The sequence below is a fragment of the Hypanus sabinus genome, unplaced genomic scaffold, assembly GCF_030144855.1.
Source record: "Hypanus sabinus isolate sHypSab1 unplaced genomic scaffold, sHypSab1.hap1 scaffold_1181, whole genome shotgun sequence".
Taxonomy (NCBI): domain Eukaryota; kingdom Metazoa; phylum Chordata; class Chondrichthyes; order Myliobatiformes; family Dasyatidae; genus Hypanus; species Hypanus sabinus.
In genome coordinates, this window is record NW_026779242.1 from 15,148 (window position 1) to 39,865 (window position 24,718).

Here is a 24,718-nt window from a genome sequence, read left to right on the forward strand (position 1 = left end):
TGCACCTATTGTCTATGTCTATTGTTACCCGATTGTTATTTGGGACTGAAGGAGAGAAAGATCGTTCCCTTCAATGATCCCACCACAGTTACCGGAGCTCGCAGACCCTGCTGGGGGGTGGTGTTGGTCAAACCCGAATCAGGCTCTCCAGTCACTGATATCCGGATTTCCTGAGTTGTGTCCGACTGGGAATCTGTACCGGAGCTCGCAGACCCTGCTGGGGTGATGGACAAACCCAGACTTGGCTCACTTGTCTCTGATCCCCTCTAATTTCCTGTTTAATACCTCCAACCCTTGTCTGCCAAATCCATCTTGTCACGTGTCCCTCTCTCTGTCTGAATCACTCTCCGGTCAGTCACTCCTTCCTTCCCCCAGTTGGAGTGTCCCTTTCATTAATCTCTCCCCATCTCCCCTCAGACCCTCACCATCTCCCTCTCTCCCCCTCCCCTCTGCCCCTCCCCCTCTCTCCCCATGCCCCCTGCCCCTCCCCTCTCTCCCCCTCCCCTCTGCCCCTCCCCCTCTCTCCCCCTCCCCTCTGCCCCTCCCCCTCCCCCACACCTCGGGCGCTCCCTGTGGTGGAGATATGACGTGTAAGACCGTGATTGGAGAGAGTTCTGAGCATGCGCAGAAATCTGAGAAACATCGAGAAACATCGAGAAGCCTGGCCCTGTGAGACTCGTGTGGTTTTGCTGCTGTTGTCAATGAAATTCTATTCTTCCAGAATATGTTTCGTTATTAGAAACCCCGGGGACGTATGAATATAAAGAACATGACATAGTGTCAGGAGTTGGTCTGGAAATATCAAACGTTTTCTCCATTTCCTGTCAGCCTCACTCCACCCTCCCCTCACTCCCTCCATTTCCTGCCAGCCTCACTCCACCCTCCCCTCACTCCCTCCATTTCCTGTCAGCCTCACTCCACTCTCCCCTCACTCCCTCCATTTCCTGTCAGCCTCACTCCACCCTCTCCCCTCACTCCCTCCATTTCCTGTCAGCCTCACACCACCCTCCCCTCACTCCCTCCATTTCCTGTCAGCCTCACTCCACCCTCCCCTCACTCCCTCCATTTCCTGTCAGCCTCAAACCACCCTCTCCCCCACTCCCTCCATTTCCTGTCAGCCTCACTCCACCCTCCCCTCAGTCCCTCCACTTCCTGTCAGCCTCACCCTCCCCTCACTCCAGGGGATGGGTAGACTCTCTCCCGGGGCTGACACAGCATTGTGGGCCGAAGGGCCTGTGCTGTGCTGTACTGTTCTGTGTTCGATGATCTCTGTCACAGGTCAGACTGGGCAGTTTCATTCTGACCCCGGTGTGAAGGGGGATACGGGAAAGGTGATCACAGACCACGGGCAGGGCAGCCGACTGGAAAACTCAGCCCGTGGTGTGTGTTGGTGACTCAGGACTTCCCAGAATTTCCCCACAACTACCACACTGCAGTGTCACTGGGGAACGGTGACCTACCTGTACAGTACACAAGGTAACTCCAAGGTATCTGCTTCAGCCAATACACAAAGTAACCAGAGCAGTTTTTCACGCTGATCTCCCAGCTCCAGGAACAGGTGTATCCAGCCCAGTTGAAGCAGACGGTCCTGGTCACCTCCCCCTCTCCCACGTTGGGATGGGAACCTGGAATGAGATTTATAAACTGTAAAATGTACCCGGTCCCACAGTACAGCGGGGAATGTGAATCAGGACCCACTGTAAATCAGTGGTTCACAACCCACGGTCCAGTCCGGCCTCAGTCAGCACTGAGCTGCTGCCCTCTCCCTCTCCACCCCACCCTCCCCGCAGCAGCACCTTCATCTTCTGAATGAGCCTCCCATGAGGGACCTTGTCAAACGTCTGGGGGATCTCACTGAAACCTATCGAATATCGAAAGGCCTGGATAGAGTGGACATGGAGAGGATGTTTCCTATATTGGGGGAGTCTGGGACCAGAGGGCACAGCCTCAGGGCACAAGAACCTCCCTCTAGATCAGAGATAAGGGAGAATTTCTTTGTCCAGAAGGTGGTGAATCTGAGGAATTCATTGCCACAAACGGCTGTGGAGGTCACGTCATTTATAAATGTAAAGTGGAGGTTGAGAGGTTTTTTGATTTGTGAGGGTGTCATTTGTGACTGTCCCTCATTCACCCACGGTCTTCCCAATGCTCATCAGTCCCATCCATAAGAATCCTCTCCACTGCCTTCCCTACCACTGACGTGAGACTTACTGGTCAGAGAGTCACAGAAAGCTACAGCACAGAAACAGGCCCTTCGGCCCATCCAGTCCATGCTGAACCATTTAAACTGCCTTGTCTCATCAACCTGCACCCGGACCACAGCCATCCATCACTGAAATCGAAATGGCATCCACCACTTGCTCAGGCAGCTCATTCCACACTGTAGTTTCCAGGATTATTCCTGTTTCCTGACATTTTCCCCACATTTGAACTGAATGTTAAATCTGTTTCATTTATTTATCTATTTGGCAATAAAACATAGAGTAGGGCCTTCTGAGCCACACTGTCTCTGCAACCCTCGACAATCCCGAGAAAGCCGATCGTCATCATGGGACAATTTACAGTGACCAATGAACCCGCCCAGTACGTCTTTGGACAGTGGGAGGAAACCGGAGAACCCGGAGAAAACCCATGTATTCCATGGGGAGGACGGACAGAGACTCCTTACAGATGACACTGGAATTGAACTCTGAACTCTGACACCCCAAGCTGTAATAGTGACGTGCTAACTGCTACGTTCCTATGGCAACCATTAATTTATCCCACTAATTGGTGAAGGATGATGTCTGCAGACTCCCCCAACTCCCTGGAGATTGCCCCACCACTGAAAGAGTCTGGGGTCGTTGAAACTCCTCCGGGTCGTATCCAGAATGGGGTCAGTGGGTAGATCAGTTCTGTAACCCAACTCCAGGAAGTTGTCACTCCTCCACCGGACTCCATGACGATACAGGACCGTAGAGCGGTCTGAGTGACTGTGGGGAGACCTCTCAGGGAGATGGAGTTCTGTGTCTGTGCTAGGGTCCTCTGAAGAGATTCGGGTCATCAGTTTGATCCTCCCCAAAAATAACCGAGCCCCACTGATGTAAACTCTGACCCTACCGTTTAACCAGCCTGTGGCGTGCCCAGAGCAGTGATTCGGTGGAACAACCGACTCTGGAATCTTCCATCCTCCGGAACTGAAACAACAATCAGAGAGTCAGTCCCTGATCTGAGGGAGTTTATTCACTCAGAGAGACATGGGAAATTACACTCACCCTGTCCGTACCCTGTCTCTGGTCAATAAACACCCAAACCTGGGAATTCCCTCTCTGTTGTACCTCCCCCTTGTCTCTACCCCGAGAATATGGGATCTCCCCTCTCCCTGTATTTACTCCCCATCTCAGTGTAGTCACTGATGATCCCAGTCTCCCTGCATTTCCCATTCACACACCCCTTGTTCCCCTGTTTACATTCCCCTTCTGTGTCCAGTTTCTCAGTGATTATCTCCTCACTTTACCTGTTAAATCTGTACCATCCCTCTGCAAGATTTGCATCAGTCATCAACTGTCCATCGGTACACTCAGTGTTGGAACAATTCGTGCTCCTCCAGGGCTGATCCAGGACGGTGTGGGTTACACACGGATCACCTAGTGTGGAGTCTGTGCCTGAGGGAGAGAATGATGTTCAGTGTTAATGTACAGCTCACGTTCTCCATCCTCTCTCTCTGACAACCACAACCCCCCTCCTGAACTAAATGGTGGGGGGAGGGGAGGGAGGCTAGCTGGAAGGTGATAGGTGAAGTCCCTTCCCATAGAACTCCCACCCGGCACTTATCCCTGTAAGCGCAAATGCTACACTTGTCCCCACACCTCCCACCTTACCACCATTCCGGGCCCCAGATAGTCCTTCCAGGTGAGGCAATACTTCACATCCAAGTCTGCTGGAATTGTCTATTACCTCCGGTGCTCCCGGTGCGGCCTCCTCTACCTCGGTGAGACCCAACGCAGTTTGGGGGACTGCTTCGTTGAGCACCTACGCTCCGTCCATCACAATAGTCAGAACCTTCCGTTTGCCACCCACTTCAACTCTGCCTGTCATTCCCATCTAGTTATGTTCATACATGGCCTCCTCTACTGCCATGATGAGGCCAAACTCAGGTTGGAGGAGCAACACCTCATCTACCGTCTGGGTAGCCTCCTGCCTGGTGGTATGAACGTTGAATTCTCCAGTTTCTGGTAATTCCCCCCCCCCCTTCCCCCATCCAAGGTCCCTCTCTGCCTCTCTCCCCTTTTAACTTTCTGCTCCTTTATCTCTACAGTTCTTTCATGCTTATCCCCTCCCCCTCCATCTTTCCTCTGATTGGTTTCTAACTGGCGCCTCCAGCCCTTCCCCCTTCCCTATCTATATTACTGGGCTTCAGACCTCTCTTCCCCCCCATTCCCGATGAAGGGTCTCGGCCCGAAACGTTGGCTACTCTTTTCTCACGGATGCTGCCTGACCTGCCGAGTTCTTCCAGCATTGTGTACATATTCTTTGATCCACGGCATCTGCAGTTGTATTTTTGTGCTCTGATAGGTGAAGCCAAGTGGGTGGGAAAGGTCAAGGGCTGGAGAAGAAAGAATCTGATCAGAGAGGAGAGTGGACAATAGGAGAAATGGCAGGAGGAGGGGACCAAGGGGGAAGTAATGGTTTGGTGCTGAGAAGTAAAAGGTCACATTGGGGAATAGACGATGGGGGAGGAGAATTTTGTTCAATGGAAGGAGAAATCGATCTTCGTACCATTAGGTTGGAGGTTATGCAGAAGGAATATAAGTTGGTTTTCCTCGACTGTAAGAGGATACATCTTGGCACAAGACAAGGCTATAGATCAACAACATTGGAAATGGATTGGGAATGGGAATTTAAATGTTTGGCCATCAGGAAATCCCGTTTACGGCGGATGGTGTGGAGGTGCTGGAGAAGCAGTCCCCCAGTTTACGATGAGTCTCTCCAATGTAGAGGAGGCCACATTGGGAACAATAGACAGTCCTGGCAGATTTAGTGAAGTGATGCCTCACCTGGAAGGAGTGTTTGGGGCCCTCAATGGAGATGAGGGAGGAGGTGAATGGGCAGGTGCAGGGATAAGTGCCTGGAGGGAGATTAGTGGGGATGGACATATGGACAAGGGAATCGTGGAGAGAGCGATCCCTGCAGACAGTGGTGGGCAGGAGGAGGAAAGGATATGTTTAGCAGACGGGTCCCTTTGGAGATTGAGGAAATTGTGGAGGATAATGTGTTGAATGTGGAGGCTGAAGTGGTGGTAGGTGAGGACGAGGGACTTGGGAAGATGGAGTGAGTTGAGATGTATGGGAAATGGAGGAGATACGAACGAGAAAGGGAGGGAGATAGTAGAGGGAGGGAAACCCCATTCTTTAAAGCAGGAGGACATCTCTGATACCCTGGAATGGAAACCACATCCTGAGAACAGACGTGGTGGAGTCACATCTTGTGCCAAGATGAGGCCACCCTCAAGGTGGAGGAGCAACACCTCATATTCCATCTGGGTATCCTCCAACCTGATGGTATGAATATCGATTTCACTCAATTTCAATTGACTCCACTCCCTTCCTATATTCCCATTCTGATCTTTTACTTCTCACCTGCTTTAAACTTCCCCCTGGGTCTCCTCCTCTTTCCGTTTCTCCAATTGTATTCACTCCCCTCTCCTATCAGTTTCTTTCTTCTCCAGCCCTTGACTTTCCCACCCACCTGGCTTCACCTGTCACCTTCCAGCTAACTACTCTGCCCCCCCCCAACCTTTGTTCTGGCATCTTCCCCCTGCCCTCTCAGTCCTAAAGAGGGGTCTTGGCCCAAATTATCAACTAACTATTCATTTCCATAGATGCTGCCTGACTTGCTGAGTTTCCCCAGCATTGTGTGTGTGTGTTGCTACATATTACTATATAAAACCCTGAGATTCAGTTTCTTCCCGGCATTCACAGTGGAACAAAGGAATACAATAGAATCAATGAAAAACTACACACAAAGACTGACAAGCAACAAATGTGCAATAGAAATCAACAAAGACAGTATCCATCAGTCAGGACCCCACCACCCAGGGCATGCCGTCTTCCTATTACCACCATCAGAGAGGAGGGACAGGAGCCTGAAGACACACACTCAACGTTTCAGGAACAGCTTCTTCCCCTCCGCCATCAGATTTCTGAACGGACAGTGAACCCGTGAACATTACCTCACTATTTTTGCTCTCTTTCTACACTATATATTTATTTTCTATATATTTGTTATTGTAACTTGTGTATTGCACTGTACTGCTGCTGCAAAACAACAAAATTCATGACATTTGTCAGTGATAATAAACCTGATTCTGATTCTGTGTTCTAGTACATGGAACATAGAACAGTTCAGCACAGGAAAAGGCCATTCAGCCCACAAAGTTGTGCTGACCCAACTAAAAAACAAATCAGAAGCACCCAAACACTAATCCCTTGAGATGTTCCCACAGCCAATGATCTCACTTTAAGGACTTTATCTTGTTATTTCATGTTCTCGTTATTTATTGCTATTTATTTATATTTGCATTTGCATAGTTTGTTGGCTTCTGCAATCTGCTTCATCTTTCATTGATCCTGTTACAGTTACTATTCTATAGATTTGCTGCAAATGCCCACAGGAAAATGAATCTCAGGATTGTATGTGGTGAAATATGTACTCAGATAATAAAATTTACTTTGATTTTACTTTGAGCTTTTCCCTCCTACCTACACAATGTTCACATCCCTCCATCTTCCTCACATCAAAGCGTCTCTTAGAAGCCTCGAATGTATTTGCACCTACCACCATACCAGGCAGCACATTCAGGCATCCACCGCTGTCTGAGGGAAAATAACTTACCCCTCACACTCCTCTTGAATCTACCCCCTCTCACCTTCAACACCTGTACGCTGGTAAATGACATTTCAACCCTGGGAAAGAGATACTCTCTGTCCACTCTATCTCTGCCTCTCAGATGTTATAAACCTCTATCTGATCTCCCCTCAGCCTCCGATGCTCCAGAGAAAACAACCCAAGTTTATCCTGCCTCAATTGAAATGGGTGGTCACTGGGAAATCCTGCTTTTTCTGGCAGATGGATCGTAGGTGCTCGGTGAAGCAGTCTCCCAATTTTCATTGGGTCTCTCTGATATACAGGAGGCCACACCAGGAGCACCGGATACAGTAGATGCCCCAACAGACTCACAGGTGAAGTGTCAGCTCACCTGGAAGGACTGTTTGGGGCCCTGAATGGTGGTGAGGGAGGAGGTGTCGGGACAGTTGTGACTCTTATTCCGTTTGCAAGGATGAGTACCAGGAGGAGATCAGTGGGGAGGGACGAGTGGACAGGGAGTTGTGTCTGGAGTGATCCCTGTGGAAAGTGGGGGAGGAGTGCAGGGGCGGGAATGATTTTCTTGGTGGTGGGGTCACGTTGGAACTGACAGAAGTTATGTAGAATTATGTGCTGTTTTTGAAAGCAGGTGGGGTGATAGTTGAGGAAAAGAACTCTATTCCTGGTGTGGCAGTGGGAGGATGGGGTGAGGGCAGATGTGTGTGAAATGGAAGAGATGTGGGTGAGGGCAGCATTGATGGAGGAGGAAGGGAATCCCTTTTCTTTGAAGGAGGAAGACATCTCAGTAGTTCTGGAATGAAGGGTGATGGGGTTTTTACAAGTGACAGGGTGGGATGAGGTATAGTCCAGGTAGCTGTGAGAGTCAGTGGGTTTGTAAAAGATATCAGGAGATAGACTGTCTCCAGAGATGGAAATAGAGATTGAGAAAGGGGAGGTATAGACGAGGTAAATTTGAGGGCAGGGTGGAAGTTGGAAGCAAAGTTGACGAGCTCAGCACGGGTGTAGGAATCAGCACCAATGCACTCTTTGATTAGCATAGGAAGAGTTGGGGAGCAATACCAGTGTACGCTTTGAACAGGAATGTTAAATGTAGCCAACAAAAAGGGAGGCACAGCTGGGACCTATGTGAGTGCCCATGGCCACACTTTTGGTTTGAAGGTGGTGGGAGGAACCGAAGGAGAAATTATTGAGGATGAGGACCAGTTCCACCAGACGGAGGAGAGTGGTGGTAGATGGGAAATGGTTGACTCTGTTGTTCTGAATGTAACTCCCTGGGTCGCCTCAGGCTTGCTCAGCTTGTTCTTGTCTAGGGGGAGCAGCCTTCGGCCCCACCAAACTGGGTAATCAGCTGGTGTGGATGCTGTGTGATGTCCCCGCCTCGCCCAAAAACAGACAGTACACCATATGCGATTAAATGAGTACAATTTATAAAGGTTACTATAACTAAGTGATTAATAACGATACAGTATATATGAAGAGAAAATTAAAGAAAAGGCGCCAAACTTATCAAAGTCCAAACCACTTCGTGCACAACCGTTGGAGCTCAATTACTGAAGTCTTCTGGCCACCATTCGATCCCCTCCGAACTCCTCGACTCGCAGCTCAGGACCCTCCGAACTCCTCGACTCTCCAAACAGCTCAGGACCCTCCGAGTGGTCAACCAAGCACATCTAGCTTCATCCCCCCCCCCCCGGAGAATCTCCCGGCCTCAGACCCCGATCCTCGCCCAGCTTAGAGCATTGCGTCCTCTCTCTCGACCCCCTCGCGCCGATCTGCCCAAAAGCCCGTCAACAAAAGCTTACAGACTCAGAAGAAAGAACATTAATCCCCATTTGGTTTACAAAGGAATACCATTCTCGGTATCAGTAAATTAGCATTCCTGCTAGTTAACAAAAAGAAACCCTTTCCCAACAGTAACAAAGAAAAAAGAAGAAACCCCCTTTGCATGAAGAAAGTGGAGAGATTTAATGCCCACCCGATGGGGGATGGAAGTGTATCGGGTCTGGACATCCAGAGTGAAAATGAGGTGATCAGGACCAGGGAGCTTAAAGACATTGAAAAGATCAAGATCACGTGAAGTGTGATGGATGTAGGTAGGAAGGGACTGACCAAGGGGAATAAAACAGTGGAGGTATGCAGATATAAGTTCAGTGGGGTAGGAGCAGGCTGAAACACTGGGTCTACCTGGACAGTCAGGTTTGTGGATCTTGAGTGGGAGGTGGAAACAGGAGGTGCAGGTTAAGGGAACTATGAAGTTGGTGGCAGTGGATGGGAGATCCCCAGAGTCGATGAGGTCTGTGACGGTGTGGGAGACAATAGTCTGGTGCTCCTTAGTGGGGTCCTGTTCAAGGATTAAGTAGGAGGAGTTGTCTGAGAGTTGTTTCGTGGACTCAGCAGGGTAGTGGTCAGTCCACCAGACTACTACAGCACCCCACCCTGACCTGGAGGATTAATAGTGAGGTTAGGATTAGTGCGGAGAGAGTGGAGAGCAGCGTGTACAGAGGGGTGAGGTTGGAATTGGAGTGAGGAGGGTTAAAGTTAAGACAGTTGGTGTTTCGCAGGCAATTGGCTATAAAAAGAAGAGCAGGCAGAAGACCAGAGCACGGTGTCCAGGAAGAGGAGGGTTGGAGATGGCAGACTGGGTAATCGGTGCGGTCTGCAGAGTCCTTGCCAAAGACGTAAGCGTGGATACAGAGGCAATGGAAGAAGAGTTCAATGTCACGGTGGGTGCAGTGGGGCAAAAGTGAGGCCTTAATGAGGACAGAATGTTCTGCCTCAGAGAGGGGAAGGTCAGAGGGAATTGTGAAGACCCGGCACGGATGAGAGTTGGGATCAGAATGGGGAAGAGGGTTGGTAGTGTCTGAGGAGAGAGGAGGGTTGGAATGTCCAGGGAAGTTGGGGTTGGAGAATGTATGTAGAATCCTTGTGGGTAAAATTCAGAATCTGCAAGACTAAAAAATCCCAGATGAGAGTAGTATCACACTGACACAGAGGTGTCAAGGAAACAACCTCTCCCTCAATGTCGTTAAAAAACAAAGGAGCTGGTTGTGGACTACATGAGGAATGGAGACAGGCTCGCCCCTATTGGCATCAATGGATCTGGGGTTGAGAGGGTGAACAGCCTCAAGTTCCTCAGCATAAACATCACTGAGGATCTCACGTGGTCTGTACGTACCAGCTGTGTGGTGGAAAAGCACAACAGTGCCTCTTTCTCCTCAGACGGTTGAGGAAGTTTGGTCTGGGCCCCCAAATCCTAAGAACTTTCTACAGGGGCACAATTGAGAGCATCCTGACTGGCTGCATCACTGCCTGGTATGGGAACTGTACTTCCCTCAATCACAGGACTCTGCAGAGAGTGGTGCGGACAGCCCAGCGCATCTGTAGATGTGAACTTCCCACTATTCAGGACATTTACAGTGACAGGTGTGTAAAAAGGGCCCGAAGGATCATTGGGGACCCGAGTCACCCCAACCACAAACTGTTCCAGCTGCTACCTTCTGGGAAACGGTACCGCAGCATAAAAGCCAGGACCAACAGGCTCCGGGACAGCTTCTTCCACCAGGCCATCAGACTGATTAATTCATGCTGATGCAACTGTATTTCTATGTTATATTGACTCCTGGTGTACATACTATTTATTACAAATTAATATAAATTGCACATTACCCCTTCAGACAGAGACATAATGGAAAGATTTTTACTTCTCATGTATGTGAAGGATGTAAGAAATAGTCAATTCAATTCTCCATCTCCCTCCCTCCACAGTCTCTCTGTACCTCTATCTCCCCTCTGACTTTCACAAACTCCCTACCTCCCTCACATCTCGATCTCTGCCTCACCCTCTGGTCTCTCCCTACCCCTTCTCTCCTCTCCTTAACTCCATCTCCACTCTGCCACCCTTCCCCCTTGGTCTCCCTCTCTCTATCTCCAGCTCCCCCAGACACCACAACCTCACCCTCGCCTTCCTCATTTCTTCACCCTTTGGCTTCCTCCAACCTTCCTCTCCCCTCACTCTCCCTACCTGCTTCTCCCCTCAGACGTTCCCAACCTCTCCATCCCCTTAGACTTTGCGTACAATCCTCTTCCCTCAGTCTCTCACTAACCACATCTCCCCTCGTTCTTTCCCTACCTCCCTCTCGCCTTGGTGTCCCCGTCCCTCTACCCTCTGTCTCACCCTAACACCCCCAACCCTTGGTCTTTCCTCATATTTTCCCCTCTGTCCCTCCCCACCATATTCATGCTTCAAACTCTCCTTACCTCCCTCAACCCTGGGTCACTCCCTACCTCCCGCACCCCCCGGTCTCCATCTCCATCCCTCTATTCGGAATCTCCACACTTCCCTCTACGCTCTTTCTCCTCATAACTTCGTCTACCCTTAGTCACTCACTGCCTGTCTCCCTCCCTCGGTCTAGCTCAGCCATCCTTTCACTCAGTCTCTCCCTACCCTCCTTCCTCAGTCTCCCCCAAACTCCCCCTCATCTTGATCTCTGCATACATCCCTCTCCAATGGTCTCTCCCGACCTCCAACTCCACTCAGTCTTTCCCTTATTCACACTACCCTCAGGCTCTCCACATGGCTTCTCCCTACCTCCCTCAGCTCCCAGTCTCCTACCTCCTTCACCCCTCGATCTCACCCTAACTCACCATACCCCTGGTGTTCCCTCATGCACTCACCTCTTGGGGCCTCCCTCCCTCCCTCTCCCCAAGGTCTCACACTTCAGACACTCCCTACCTCCCTCTGTCCTTGGTCCCTCCTTACCTCGTACTCCCCTTGAACTCTCCCTTACTCCCTCTCCACACGGGGTCTCCCTCCCTCTTACCTCATACTCAAGAAGAGATAACCACTCCGTCTCTTTCTCCCTCGCAATCTCTCCCCTTGGTCTCGCCCTCATGCTCTCTCAGCCGGGGGTCTATCTCCCTTCCTCTCCCCTCATCCTTCCTGAGTACCTCTCCTCTTCAAGTCTCCTTTACCTTCCCCTCCCCTCGGTCCTTCCTCACATCTCCCCCCTCCTCACATCTCCCCCCTCCTCTCGGTCCTCCCCAGCCTCTCCCCCCTCCCCTCAGTCCTCCCCCACCTCACCCTCTCCCCACGGACCGTCCCTGCCTCACCCTCTCTCCTTCGCCATCCATTCCTCTCCATCTGCCCTCGGTCCATCACCACCTCCCTCTCCCCTTTGGACTCTCGCCAACTGCCTCTCTGCACGGTCTCTTGGCACCTCCCTCTTCCCTGGTCTCTCCCTACATCCCTTTCCCCTCAGACTCCGACTACCTCACACTCTCCCCTCACTCTCACTAACTCCCTCTCCCCTCAGATCACTGGACCCGAAGTGCTCCCCACCACATACCTCAGTCACCAGACCTATCTCATTCCCCAACAGGAGATGAAACACTGCCCCTTCTCTAGCTGGTACCTCTATGTATTGCTGCAAAAAACTATCCTGCACACATTTTACAAACTCCAAACCATCCAGCCCTTTGACAGAATGGGCTTCCCAGTCTATGTGTGGAAAATTAAAATCTCCCACAATCACACAACCTTGTGCTTACTACAAATATCTGCCATCTCCTTACAAATTTGCTCCTCCAATTCTCGCTCCCCATTAGCTGGTCTGTAATACACCCCTATTAGTGTTACTACACCTTTCCTATTCCTCAATTCCATCCAAATAGCCTCCCTAGATAAGCCCTCTAATCTATCCTGCCAGAACACCGCTGTAATATTTTCTCTGACAAGCAATACAACACCTCCCCCTCTTGCCCCTCCAATTCTATCACACCTGAAGCATGAAATCCCGGAATATTTAGTTGCCAATCACACCCCTCCTGCAACCATGTTTCACTAATAGCCTCAACATCAAATTTCCAGGTATCAATCCATGCTCTAAGCTCATCCACCTTTCTTACAATGCTCCTATCATTAAAATAGATGCATTTAAGAAACTCTCCACCTCTTCCTTTCTGTTTATCCCTGACAGTGCAAAACAATTTTATTATAATTTTCTTCCTTCTTCCCTACATCTTCAGTCTGAGTGCTTCCCTTCTCTATCACCTGCCTATCCTCCCTCACACTGTCTACTAGCTTTCTCTATTTGTGAACTAACCTCCTCTCCCCTAGTCTCTTCAAATTGATTCCCACTCCCCAACCATTCTAGTTTAAAGTCTCCCCAGTAGCCTTAGCAAATCTCCCCACCAGAATATATTGGTCCTCCTAGGATTCAAGTGTAAACTGTTCTTTTTGTACAGGTCACACCTGCCCCAAAAGAGGTCCCAATGATCCAGAAACTTGAATCTCTGCCCCCTGCTCCAATTCCTCAGACACGAATTTATCCTCCACCTCATTCCATTCCTACTCTCACTGTCGCGTGGCAGAGGCAGTAATCCCGAGATTACTACCTTTGTGGTCCTTCTCAACTCCCTTCCTAACTCCCTATACTCTCCTTTCAGGATCTCTTCCCTTTCCTACCTCTGTCATTGGTACCGATATGTACTGCGACCTCTGGCTCCTCACCCTCCCACTTCAGGATATCTTGGACGCGATCAGAAACATCCCGGACCCTGGCACCAGGGAGGCAAACTACCATGCGGGTCTCCTGATTATGTCCACAGAATCGCCTATCTGACCCCCTAACTATCGAGTCCCCTATTACTACAGCCTTCCTCTTCCTTTCCCTACCCTTCTGAGTTGCAGGGCAGGACTCTGTGCCAGAGGCACGGCCACTGTTGCTTCCCCCCAGGTGGGCTGTCCCCCCCAACAGTACTCAAACAGGAGTACTTATTGTCAAGGGGTGCAGCCACAGGGGTACTCTCTTGCACCTGACTCTTCCCCTTCCCCCTCCCTGCCTGCCATGGCCCCGGTGTGACCACCTGCCTGTAACTCTTCTCTATCAACTCCTCACTCTCCCTGACCAGTCGAAGATCATCGAGCTGCATCTCCAGTTCCCGAACACGGTCCCTTAGGAGCTGCAGCTCAGCGCACCTGGCACAGATGTGGACGTCCGGGAGGCTGGGAGACTCCAGGACCTCCCACATCCGACACCGAGAACAACAAGCTGCCCTCACACTCATACTTCCCCTTTCCTCAAATATTCAGGATTTCTGTCCTTTTGAATCTTCCCCGCTTCACTGCCCGACGTCACGCGCCTGCGCAGTCCCGCCTCTCTTAACCCCGATGAGAGGAAGAAAAAATCAAAATGGCTGCCGCCACACTCTCGTTCTGATCCTCCAATTTCCTTCTCCAAAAATAAGTTTAATTCGAACTCTTCCCATCTCACTCATCCATCCGTTGGTCTCACCGTAACTCCCTCTCTACTAGTTTTCTCCTCATCTCATTCACCCCTCCTCCACTTCCTACCTCATTCCCTCTTCGGTCTCTCCTTACCTCACTGTCTCCAACTCCCTCTACCCTCAGGCTCCCCCCAAGTGATTTGCCCTTCACTCTGCCAAACTCCTTGTCCCCATGTTCTCTGTCTATCTCCATCTCCCCTCATCTCTCCCTACCACCCTCTGCCTCAGACTCTCCCTACCTTCCTTTTTCCTCATTCTCTCCCTACATTCCACTCCCCACTGTGTCTCATTAACTCCCTCGGTCTCTCACTACCACTGTCTCCCTTAGGAGCATCCCTGCCCCTGTCTCCTTTGGTCACTTTCTAACTCTCCCTCCACGGTCTCTCTCTACTACCATCCACCCCAGGTCTACTCCCGTCTCCCTCTCCTCTGGGTGTCATATGCAGTGCTTTGAAAAAGTATTCCGTCCCCACAACTATTTTCATGTATTACCTACTCTGTTTCTAAATTTAAAATATATCAAAGTAGGATATTTTGAGCTAATCCATGAAACAGTGTTCATCATGTCAAATCAAATCAAAATTCCAAATCTGGTCAACAATTTGCTGAAAATTAAAAACCAAAGTTGTGAGGCTGAAAAAGTATTCATCCTCAATCACCCCATTTGCCGATGGACAAAATTGGAGTATCATTTGAACAAATACCCCTGTCCCAGTAAGGGCCAACAGTATGGTAGATTTTCAACAGACCAAACCAAAATGAAGACTAAAGAGCATTCAAGATAAGTGATAATAACGAAGCACAAATCTGGGGAAGGGTACAAGACCATCTCAAAGGCACTGAACATTCCTCAGAACTCAGTGTAGTCCATCGTGAATCAGTGGAAAAATACGAAACCACAGCCACACTGCCCAGGTCAGGCGATCTCTCTAAACTTAGTCACCGGAGAAGATTGGCACTTGTAAGAGAGGCTACTGTGACAACAACAGTCACTCTGAGTGAGCTGCAGGAGTCAGTGGCTGCAACTGGAGATGAAGTTCATGGCTCCACAATCTTTAAAGCCTTGCACAAAACAAGTATTTATGGAAGAATGGCAAAGAACCAGCCCGATAACCCCATCTATACTGGAATGTATGGTATCCCATCCTGCTATGAAGATGATTTTCAGCAGCAGAGACCAAAAATCTGGTCAGGATTGATGGGAAGATAAATGCTGATAAATACAGAGAGATCCTGGATAAAAACTTGCTAGCCTCTGCTAGAAAGCTTAAACTGGGAGAAGTTCATCTTTCAGCAGGACAACAAGCCAAATCACACTGCCTGAGAAACCATGGAGTGGCTTCAAATGAAGACAATTGATGTCCCTGAGTGGCCCAGTCAGAGTCCTGACCTTAACCCGATCAAACATCTCTGGCAAGACGTCAGGATTGCTGTCCACCAGCACTCCCAACTAACCTGGCACAGCTTGAGAAAATTTGCAAGGAGGAATCGACAAACCTTGCTCCGTCACATTGTCACAGTTAATAGAGACTTATCTAAAAAGACTACTGGCTGTAATAGCTGTGAGAGGTGGTTCAACTGAGCACTGAGCAAAGGGGAATGAATGCTTTTGAACTGCTGACGTTCCAGTTTTAGAATTTTTAGTTTTTCATGCTTTACAACTTTCCCTGTTGTTTGGGCTCTACTGTGAAAAAGGGAGCATGTGATTCACAAATAAAAATTCTCAGTTAAATTGGTCAAAATCCCTGGTTGTAATATTCACGTATGTGATCAAAGGGTTGGGGACTGAATATTTTTACAAGGTACTCTAAGTACTTGATGAAAACTCTTTTTTTGTAATTTGAAGGACGACCGTCCAGTTGCACTCACATCTACTGTGATGAAGTACTGTGAGAGGTTAGTCATGGCCAGAATCAACTCCAGCCTAAGCAAGGCCCTGGACCTGCTGCAATTTGCCTTTCACCACAATAGGTCTACAGTGGATACAATCTCACTGGTTGTACACTCGGCCTTGGATCACCTGGACAACAGCGATACCTCTGTCAGGCTGCTGTTTATTGATTACAGCTCAGTGATCAACACCATCACCGCCTCAGTACCAATCAACAACCTCCAAACCCTCCCACTGTCACTGGATCCTTGACTTCATCAGGAGACCTCATGTTTACAATCTCACTGGTTCTACACTCGGCCTTGGATCACCTGGATAACAGCGATACCTCTGTCAGGCTGCTGTTTATTGATTACAGCTCAGTGATCAACACCATCACAGCCTCAGTACCAATCAACAACCTCCAAAACGGGGTGGGGGGGGGGGGGGGGTCACGTGATGACGTAGGCTCGAGACGTTGTGAATCCAGCTCCCTCGTAAAAAGTAATGAAATAGGGTTTAAGTGAAGAAGAGTTAACAAATACCTACTAGAATCTATTTATAAGCAACTCAGGATTATTTTTAGTTATGGCCTAAACCGAAACAGAAGAAAGCTACTACTTCGAAGACTGCGCAAGTCGACGGGGGAAAAGGCCTAACCGTCTCGGCGAAGCCTCGGACTCAAGTTGGATCTCCTCCCGGTGAAGTGCATGGCACTTCTGATGGTGCGGGACAGGAAGTTGTGGCAATGTCGGCGGTCTCTAAGAAGACACGGCAAGAACAATGCATGCGCGAAGAAACAAGTATGCATGAACAGATACTAACAAAACTACAAATCCCAACTATGGCTGGAAGTGAATCGGAAGTGGAATCAGATTCTTTGGGAAACACAGATGAAGAAGAAGAGGAAAAGAAGGAGATTAAAGGAGACATAAGAGATATCCTGATACATATGATGAATGAATTAAAAGCTATAAGAACAGATGTAAGAAGGATGCAGAATACACTCGATAATGTGGTGGAAAACAAAAGAAGATGGATAATAAAGTTAAAGAGAAGGAAGTAAAAATGGAAGAAAACACTGAAAGAATAGATAAAATAGAAGAGAATAATCTTGCCTGGACAACACAAAGAAAACGGATATTGGAAAAAATAGATGCGCTTGAAAACTCTAGTAGACGAAATAATATTAAAATTGTTGGTCTTAAAGAAGGTACAGAGGGAGAAATTCCGATAAAATTCTTCCAAGAATGGATTCCGAAAATTTTGGAAATGAAAGAAGGAAGTCAAGTAATTGAAATTGAAAGAGCACACAGAGCATTAAGACCAAAACCTCAACAAGATCAAAATCCAAGATCAATTTTGATAAAATGCTTAAGGTACCAAGATAAAGAAATGATCTTGAAGGCAGCTACTCAAGGTGCTAAAAAGAGAAATGGGCTATTGATGATAGAAGGGAAAAGAGTTTTTTTTAAAAATCCAGACATAAGTTACGATCTTCTGAAGAGTTGGAAGGAATTTAATCCAGAGAAAAAATTTTTATGGGAAAAGGGTTATAAATTTTTATTGAGCTACCCAGCAAAATTGATTATTTTCCTGGATAATGAAGAAGGAAGGTTTTTCGTTGACTACCGGAAAGCAGAGAAATTTGTACAAGAACTACCTGATATCCACGAGGGGGAGTAAAGAATTATAGAAATGAAGTGAACTAATGATGAACACTGAAATAAGTTTGGACTTGACGGACATCTATAAGGAATAATAAGAAAAAAAATAGTTGAGTATTAACTGGGAGTAGAGACATTAATTATTTTTTTTTGTTTCTTCACTAATATATTTTCTTCCTTTTTTTTTGCAGGGGAGCTGGAGGAGCTCCTGATTGATGGCTGTGAGTTTCACGTGTACAATCATGGTGATTGCCATGAGCTGTAAAATGGGGGGGGGGGGGGTAATGTTGTGTTCTTTTTATTCGCAACATTAGTGGGGGGGTATTTTGTTTAATTTTCTTATATATTAGTTATCTTTCTTCTATTTTTCTTCTTTTTTGCCTGGATGGTTGGAGAGAGACTCATAGCAACATGGAGAATTTTAAAGAGTTCCCAAGGTATTATGAATAATTAATTTACTTAATTTTTAAAGTTTTATTGTGAATGGACTTAATGGACCTGTGAAAAGAAAAAGAGTGTTAACATATATTAAGAAAATGAAAGGAGATATAGCTTTTCTACAAGAAACACATTTAACAGAAACAGAACATAAGAAATTAAAGAGAGATTGGGTTGGAAATGTCATTGCAGCTTCATTTAATTCAAAATCGAGAGGAGTTGCAATTTTGGTTAATAAAACTTTACCAATTAAAATACAAAATGTAGTAATTGATTCTGTGGGGAGATATGTGATTATACATTGTCAATTTTTTTCAGAATTATGGACTCATGAACATTTATGCACCAAATGAAAATGATGCAAAATTCATACAAGAAGTTTTTTTGAACTTGGCTGATGCACATGATAAAATATTAATAGGTGGAGACTTTAATTTTTGTTTCGATCCAGTTTTGGATAGGTCAACTAAAGTCATTACAAAATCAAAAATAATAAAACTAACTTTATCATTAATGAAAGATTTAAGCCTGATTGATATATGGAGAAAAATTAATCCAAGAGAAAAACACTATTCATTTTATTCAAATAGACATAAAACTTATTAAAGGATTGATTTTTTTTATAATCAAAAAATATTCAGGATAGAGTGAAAAGTGTGGAATATAAAGCAAGAATACTGTCAGATCATTCCCCCTTGATAATGACAATTTTAATGATGGATAAGGAGGAACTGATCTATAAATGGAGATTTAATTCAATTTTATTAAAATGTCAAGATTTTTGTGATGTTATAAAAAAACAGATTCAATTTTTTTTGATACAAATTTACATTCAGTTGAGGATAAAATTGTATTATGGGAAGCGATGAAAGCATATTTAAGGGGTCAGATTATAAGTTATACATCTAAAATTAAGAAGGAATACATGGCAGAAATAGATCAATTGGAAAAAGATATCATAAAGTTAGAAAAATAATCTCAAAGATACATGACAGAAGAAAAACGAAGACAACTTGTTAATAAAAAATTACAATATAATACCCTCCAGACATATCGTACAGAAAAAGTAATTATGAGAACTAAACAGAAATATTATGAATTAGGTGAAAGATCACATAAGATTCTTGCTTGGCAGCTGAAAACAGAACAGGCTTCTAAAACAATAAATGCAATTAGAACAAGTGCAAATAAGGTTACTTATAAACCTTTAAAATTAATGAAACTTAAAAAAAATTATACTGAACTATATCAATCAGAATCACAAAATAAGATTGCTGAGATAGATAAATTTTTATCACAAATAACCCAAAATTAAATTTGGAAGAACAGAAAGGATCAGATATGCCCTTTACATTAAAAGAGTTGAAGAAGCTTTAGGATCACTTCAGAGTAATAAATCCCCAGGAGAAGATGGATTTCCTCCTGAAATTTATAAAAAAATTAACGATTTATTAATTCCTCCTTTTATGGAATTAATATATCAAGTGGAAAGAATGCATAAACTCCCACAATCTTTTTTAACAGAATTGCCAAAAAAAGATAGAGATCCTCGAAAACCAACATCATATAGGCCTATTTCTTTGTTGAATACAGATTATGAAATAATAACAAAAAATTTATATAATAGAATATCTAAATATTTACCAAAATTAATACATATGGATCAAACAGGTTTTATTAAAAACTGACAATCAATGGATAATATAAATCGGTTACGTAGTATAATTCATTTGGCATAAAAAAGAGAGGGAATGAGTGTGGCAGTTGCTTTGGATGCAGAAAAAGCATTTGATAGATTGGAATGGGATTTTTTATTTAAGGTATTGGAAAAATATAAGTTGGAAAATCTTTTATACAATGGATTAAAACCTTAAATACTAATCCTCAAGCTAAAGTAGTTACAAATGGTCAGATTGCAACACCATTTTGCTTAATTAGGTCAACTACACAAGGCTGCCCATTATCACCTGCTTTATTTGTATTGGCAATAGAACCATTAGCTGAATTAATTAGAACAGATTCAGACATTGGGGGCTTTAGAGTTAATCAAGAAGAATATAAGATTAATTTATTTGCTGATGATGTTTTGATTTATTCAACAAACCCATTGCAATCTTTGCAAAGACTATCTTTTAGATTGGAAGAATATGGGAAAGTATCAGGGTACAAAGTAAATTGGGATAAAAGTGAAATTTTACCCCTTACCAAAATTACCAAAGGAAATTATAATCAATGTCGATTAGTAACTCAATTTTGATGGTCAATAAATGGGATAAAATATTTAGGTATTAGAGTTGATAATGATGTAAAAAAAATATATAAACAAAATTATTTGCCATTATTAAAAAAAATAAAAGAGTATCTTGATAAATAGATGACGTTACCAATAACATTAATAGGTAGAGTTAATGCTGTAAAAATGAATATATTTCCTAGATTGCAATATTTATTCCAAACTTTACTAATACAATTGCCTCAGAAGTTTTTTCAAGAACTGAATAACTATGTAAGGAAATTTCTTTGGAAAGGAAAGATGTCAAGAATATCATTGGAAAAATTGATATATAAATTTGATTTAGGAGGGTTACAACTTCCAAATGATAAGAATTATTATAAAGCAAATCAACTTGGATTTATTGCGTCTTTTTTTGATGAAGAAAAAATGGCATGTATTAGAACAGAATTAGATAAGTTAGGAGAAAACATACCAGAAGATTTTATATATAAATGGGAATCCAAATGGATACGGGAAAAAAAAGAATCTCCTATATTAAGTCACGATTGATTTATGGAATAAGGTAAATATGGATGATGAGATAAAGAAATCTTTATTAGCAAAAAGAACTTTAATTCAAAATAGGCTTATTCCTTTTATAATGGATAATAAACTTTTACATAATTGGTTCCAAAAGGGGATTAAATATATAGGTAATTGTTTTGAAGGAGGTATATTGATGTTGTTTGATCAATTAAAAAATAAATATAAAATATCAAACAACTCTCTTTTCTGTTATTTTCAATTTAAAGCTTATTTACGAGAAAAGCTGGGTCAAACAATGTTGATGCCAAAACCTAGTGAAATAGAAATATTAATTCAAAGAGGAAAAATTAAAAATTTACATCCTGTATGTACAATTTGATTCAAAATCAGACAATTAAATCAGGAATTCATAAATCAAGACAAAAATGGGAATCTGATTTGAATATTAAAATTGATGGAAAAAGCTGGTCAAGATTATGTTCTGATAGTATGATAAATACAATAAATGTTTGACAGATTAGTACAATATAATTTTTTACATCAATTATACATAACACCACAGAAAATAAATAGATTAAATTCAAATATGCCTGACCAATGTTTTTGATGTAATCAAGAAATTGGCACTTTTTTACATTCTACTTGGTCTTGTTTTAAAATTCAATCATTTTGGATAAATCTAAGACTTTTATTGGAACAAATTACTGGAGTACAACTCCCACATAGTCCAATATTATTTTTATTAGGAGACACTGAAGCGACAATACCAAAACTTAAATTGAATCAGTATCAGAAAAAATTTATAAAAATTGCATTGGCAGTAGCCAAAAAAGTTATCGCAGTTACTTGGAAATCTGATTTATATTTAACTATGGATCGTTGGAATAATGAAATATATAGTTGTATTCCACTTGAAAAAATTACTTACAATCTAAAAAATGAATATGATATATTTTTGAAAATTTGGCTCCCATACCTACAAAAGATAGGATTAAATACATAGGTCCTTTGAAGATAAAATTATAAATTAATTGGAGAAAATTAAAAATTAAAATTAAAATTATTTTGAACTCCATGGAGCATGTGGGGATCCTCCGATATACAGGCAACCTTTCTCTTCTTTCTTTCTTTTTTTTTCTTTAAATAAGGGTTAAGGGGTGGAGGGTTAAGGGGGGGGGAGGGTTAATATTATTTTTTCTCTTTCATACTACTTTATCAGTACATTTATTCTTTGTAATTTTCTAAAAAATTAATAAATAAATTAAAAAAAAACACTACCTCCAAAACCACCCTCTGTCACTGGATCCTTGACTTCTTCATCAGGAGACCTCAGTCAGTGCAGATGGAAAATAACATTACCTGCTCACTGACGATCAACACTGGCACACCTCAAGGATCAAACTCAGCCCACTGCTCGATTCTCTCTCCACACCAACAACTGTGTGGCTCGGCACAGCTCAATCACCATCTATAAATCTGCCGATAACACAACTATTGCCAGCAGAATTTGAGATGGTGATGGGGAGGCGTACAGGAGTGAGTGGATCAGCTGGTTGAGTGGTGTCGTAACAACAACCCTGCACTCAACGTCAGAAAGACCAGGAAAATGATTCTGGACTTCAGAAAGGGGGTGTCAAGGGAATACACACCAGTCCTCATCGAGGGATCAGCAGTGGAAAGGGTGAGCAGTTTCAAGTTACTGGGTGTCAACATCTCTGAAGATCGATCCTCAGACCAACATATTGAGCCAATTATAAAGAAGGCCCAGCAGTGGCTACATTTCATCAGGAGTTCGAAGGACTTGGTCCGACTCCAAATACACTCGCAAATCTCTACAGAAGTACAGTGGAGAGCATTCTAACTGGTTGTATCACCGTCTGGTATGGAGAGGCCACAGCACAGAATCAGAAAAAGGTGCAGAATACTGTAAACTCAACCAGCTCCATCATGGACACAAGCCTCCCCAGCATCGAGGACATCTTCACAAGTAACGCCTCAAAACAGCAGCATCCATCATTAAAGACCCCCATCACCCAGGACATGCCTTTTTCTCCTTGCTACTGTCAGGGAGGTGGTACAGGAGCCTGAAAACACACACTCAACGCTTCAGGAACAGCTTCTTCCTCTCCACCAACAGATCTCTGAATGGACAATGAACCCATTTACACCACTGTAAAAACTTTTTATGCTCTGTCTTTGCACAACTTTTTTTATTTAAATATATTTCTTGTTGTGATATATAGTTTTTTTTATCTTGTACTGTAGTGTACTGCCACAAAACAACAAATGACATGACATATACCAGTGGTATCAGACCTGATTCGGATCAATCAAACCCTTTCCTCCTACACCGCTCTCCATTCTTCTACCATCCATGTGCTTATCTATGAGTTTCCTTACACACCCTATCAAATATTGAAAGGCTGGAGAGAGTGGACACAGTCGTGTCCGATAGTGGAGGAGTCTCGGACCAGAGGGCACAGCCTCAGAATACAACGACGCCCCTTTAGAACAGAGATAAGCAGGAATTTCTTTACCCGGAGTGTGGTGAATCACTGAAGTTCATTACCACAGACGACTGTGGAGGTCACGTCATTGGGGATACACTCAGTGGCCACTTTACTAGGTACACCCGCACACTTGTCCATTAATACAAATATCTAATTAGCCAATTACACTCTGCCCATAATAAAGTGGTCACTGAGGGCACATAGTTACACTGATTCCAAGAGCAACACACACAAAATGCTGGATGAACTCAGCAGGTCAGCCAGCTGAGACGGAAAAGAATAAACAGACAACATTTCAGGCTGAGACTCTGTGGTGAACTGTCTGGACACGCCCCCTGCTGACTGCACCCGTGGCTCCTCCCACAGACCCCTGTATAAAGGCGATTGAGGCCTGAGCCCGGCCTCTCAGTCTCCAGGATGTAGTATGGTGGTCACTCACTGCTTGTTCCTTCTTCCAGTCAATAAAAGCCGATATCTCGCCTTTACATCTCAGAGTGAGTTATTGATGGTGCTTCAGACTTTTCATCACGACTGGAAAGAAGGACTGGGGAAAAAAAAAAGATGGACTGCTCCTCTTGCTTCCCGGTCCTGATGAAGAAACTTGGCCCGAAAGATCGACTGTTTACTCTTCTGCATAGATGCTGCCTGGCCTGCTGAGTTCCTCCAGCATTTTCTGCCTGTTGCTATTCACGGGGCAATTTATAAAGACCAATTAACTGACTAACCGGTACATCTTTGGACTGTGGGAGGAAACCGGATCACCCAGAGGAAACCCACAGAGGGTGGTACGAATGCAGAATGAGCTGCCACTGGAAGTCATTGAGACAGGTACGATAATGACATTTAAAAGGCACCTCTGCCCCACTGTGATGCTTGCCTCGGTAACGTCACCCAGCTCCGCCCCTGACCCAGTACGTCTCTCATTCACACCGTCAGCCACCTCCCACTCCTGCACTCTGCTCTCCACACACTCTGCTGGCTGTGCCTGAAATTGCCCCAAACCCCTTCACCCACCACCATTCACTAATCTGGTTAAGTAACATACAACCCAACTTTGCTTTCACATCCCAACATAGCCTCACCTCTTCCTCCCAGTGTAATCTCCTCCAGCCTCTGGACACTCCCTCCAGTCCCAGCCTCTCGGAGTGTAATCACTGCATTTCCAGCCGTGCCTTCTCCTCAGTCTTCAAGCCTGAAATTCTCTGCTGAAGCCTCTCTGCCTCCCCATCTCCCTCCACTCCCTACTGTTGTTTTACCAAACCGGGTATCTGGACGTTTCGGATCACCAGCTCTAATGCCATGTGTCCCAGTGTCAAATTGGATT

The 24,718-nt window shown here is 44.9% G+C and overlaps 1 long non-coding RNA gene across 1 annotated transcript in view; it reads right to left on the bottom strand.

The window, feature by feature from the left end:
- LOC132386506 (uncharacterized) overlaps positions 1-24,718 on the bottom strand; it is a 37,172-nt gene that overhangs the window by 10,812 nt on the left and 1,642 nt on the right. The window lies entirely within an intron of this gene.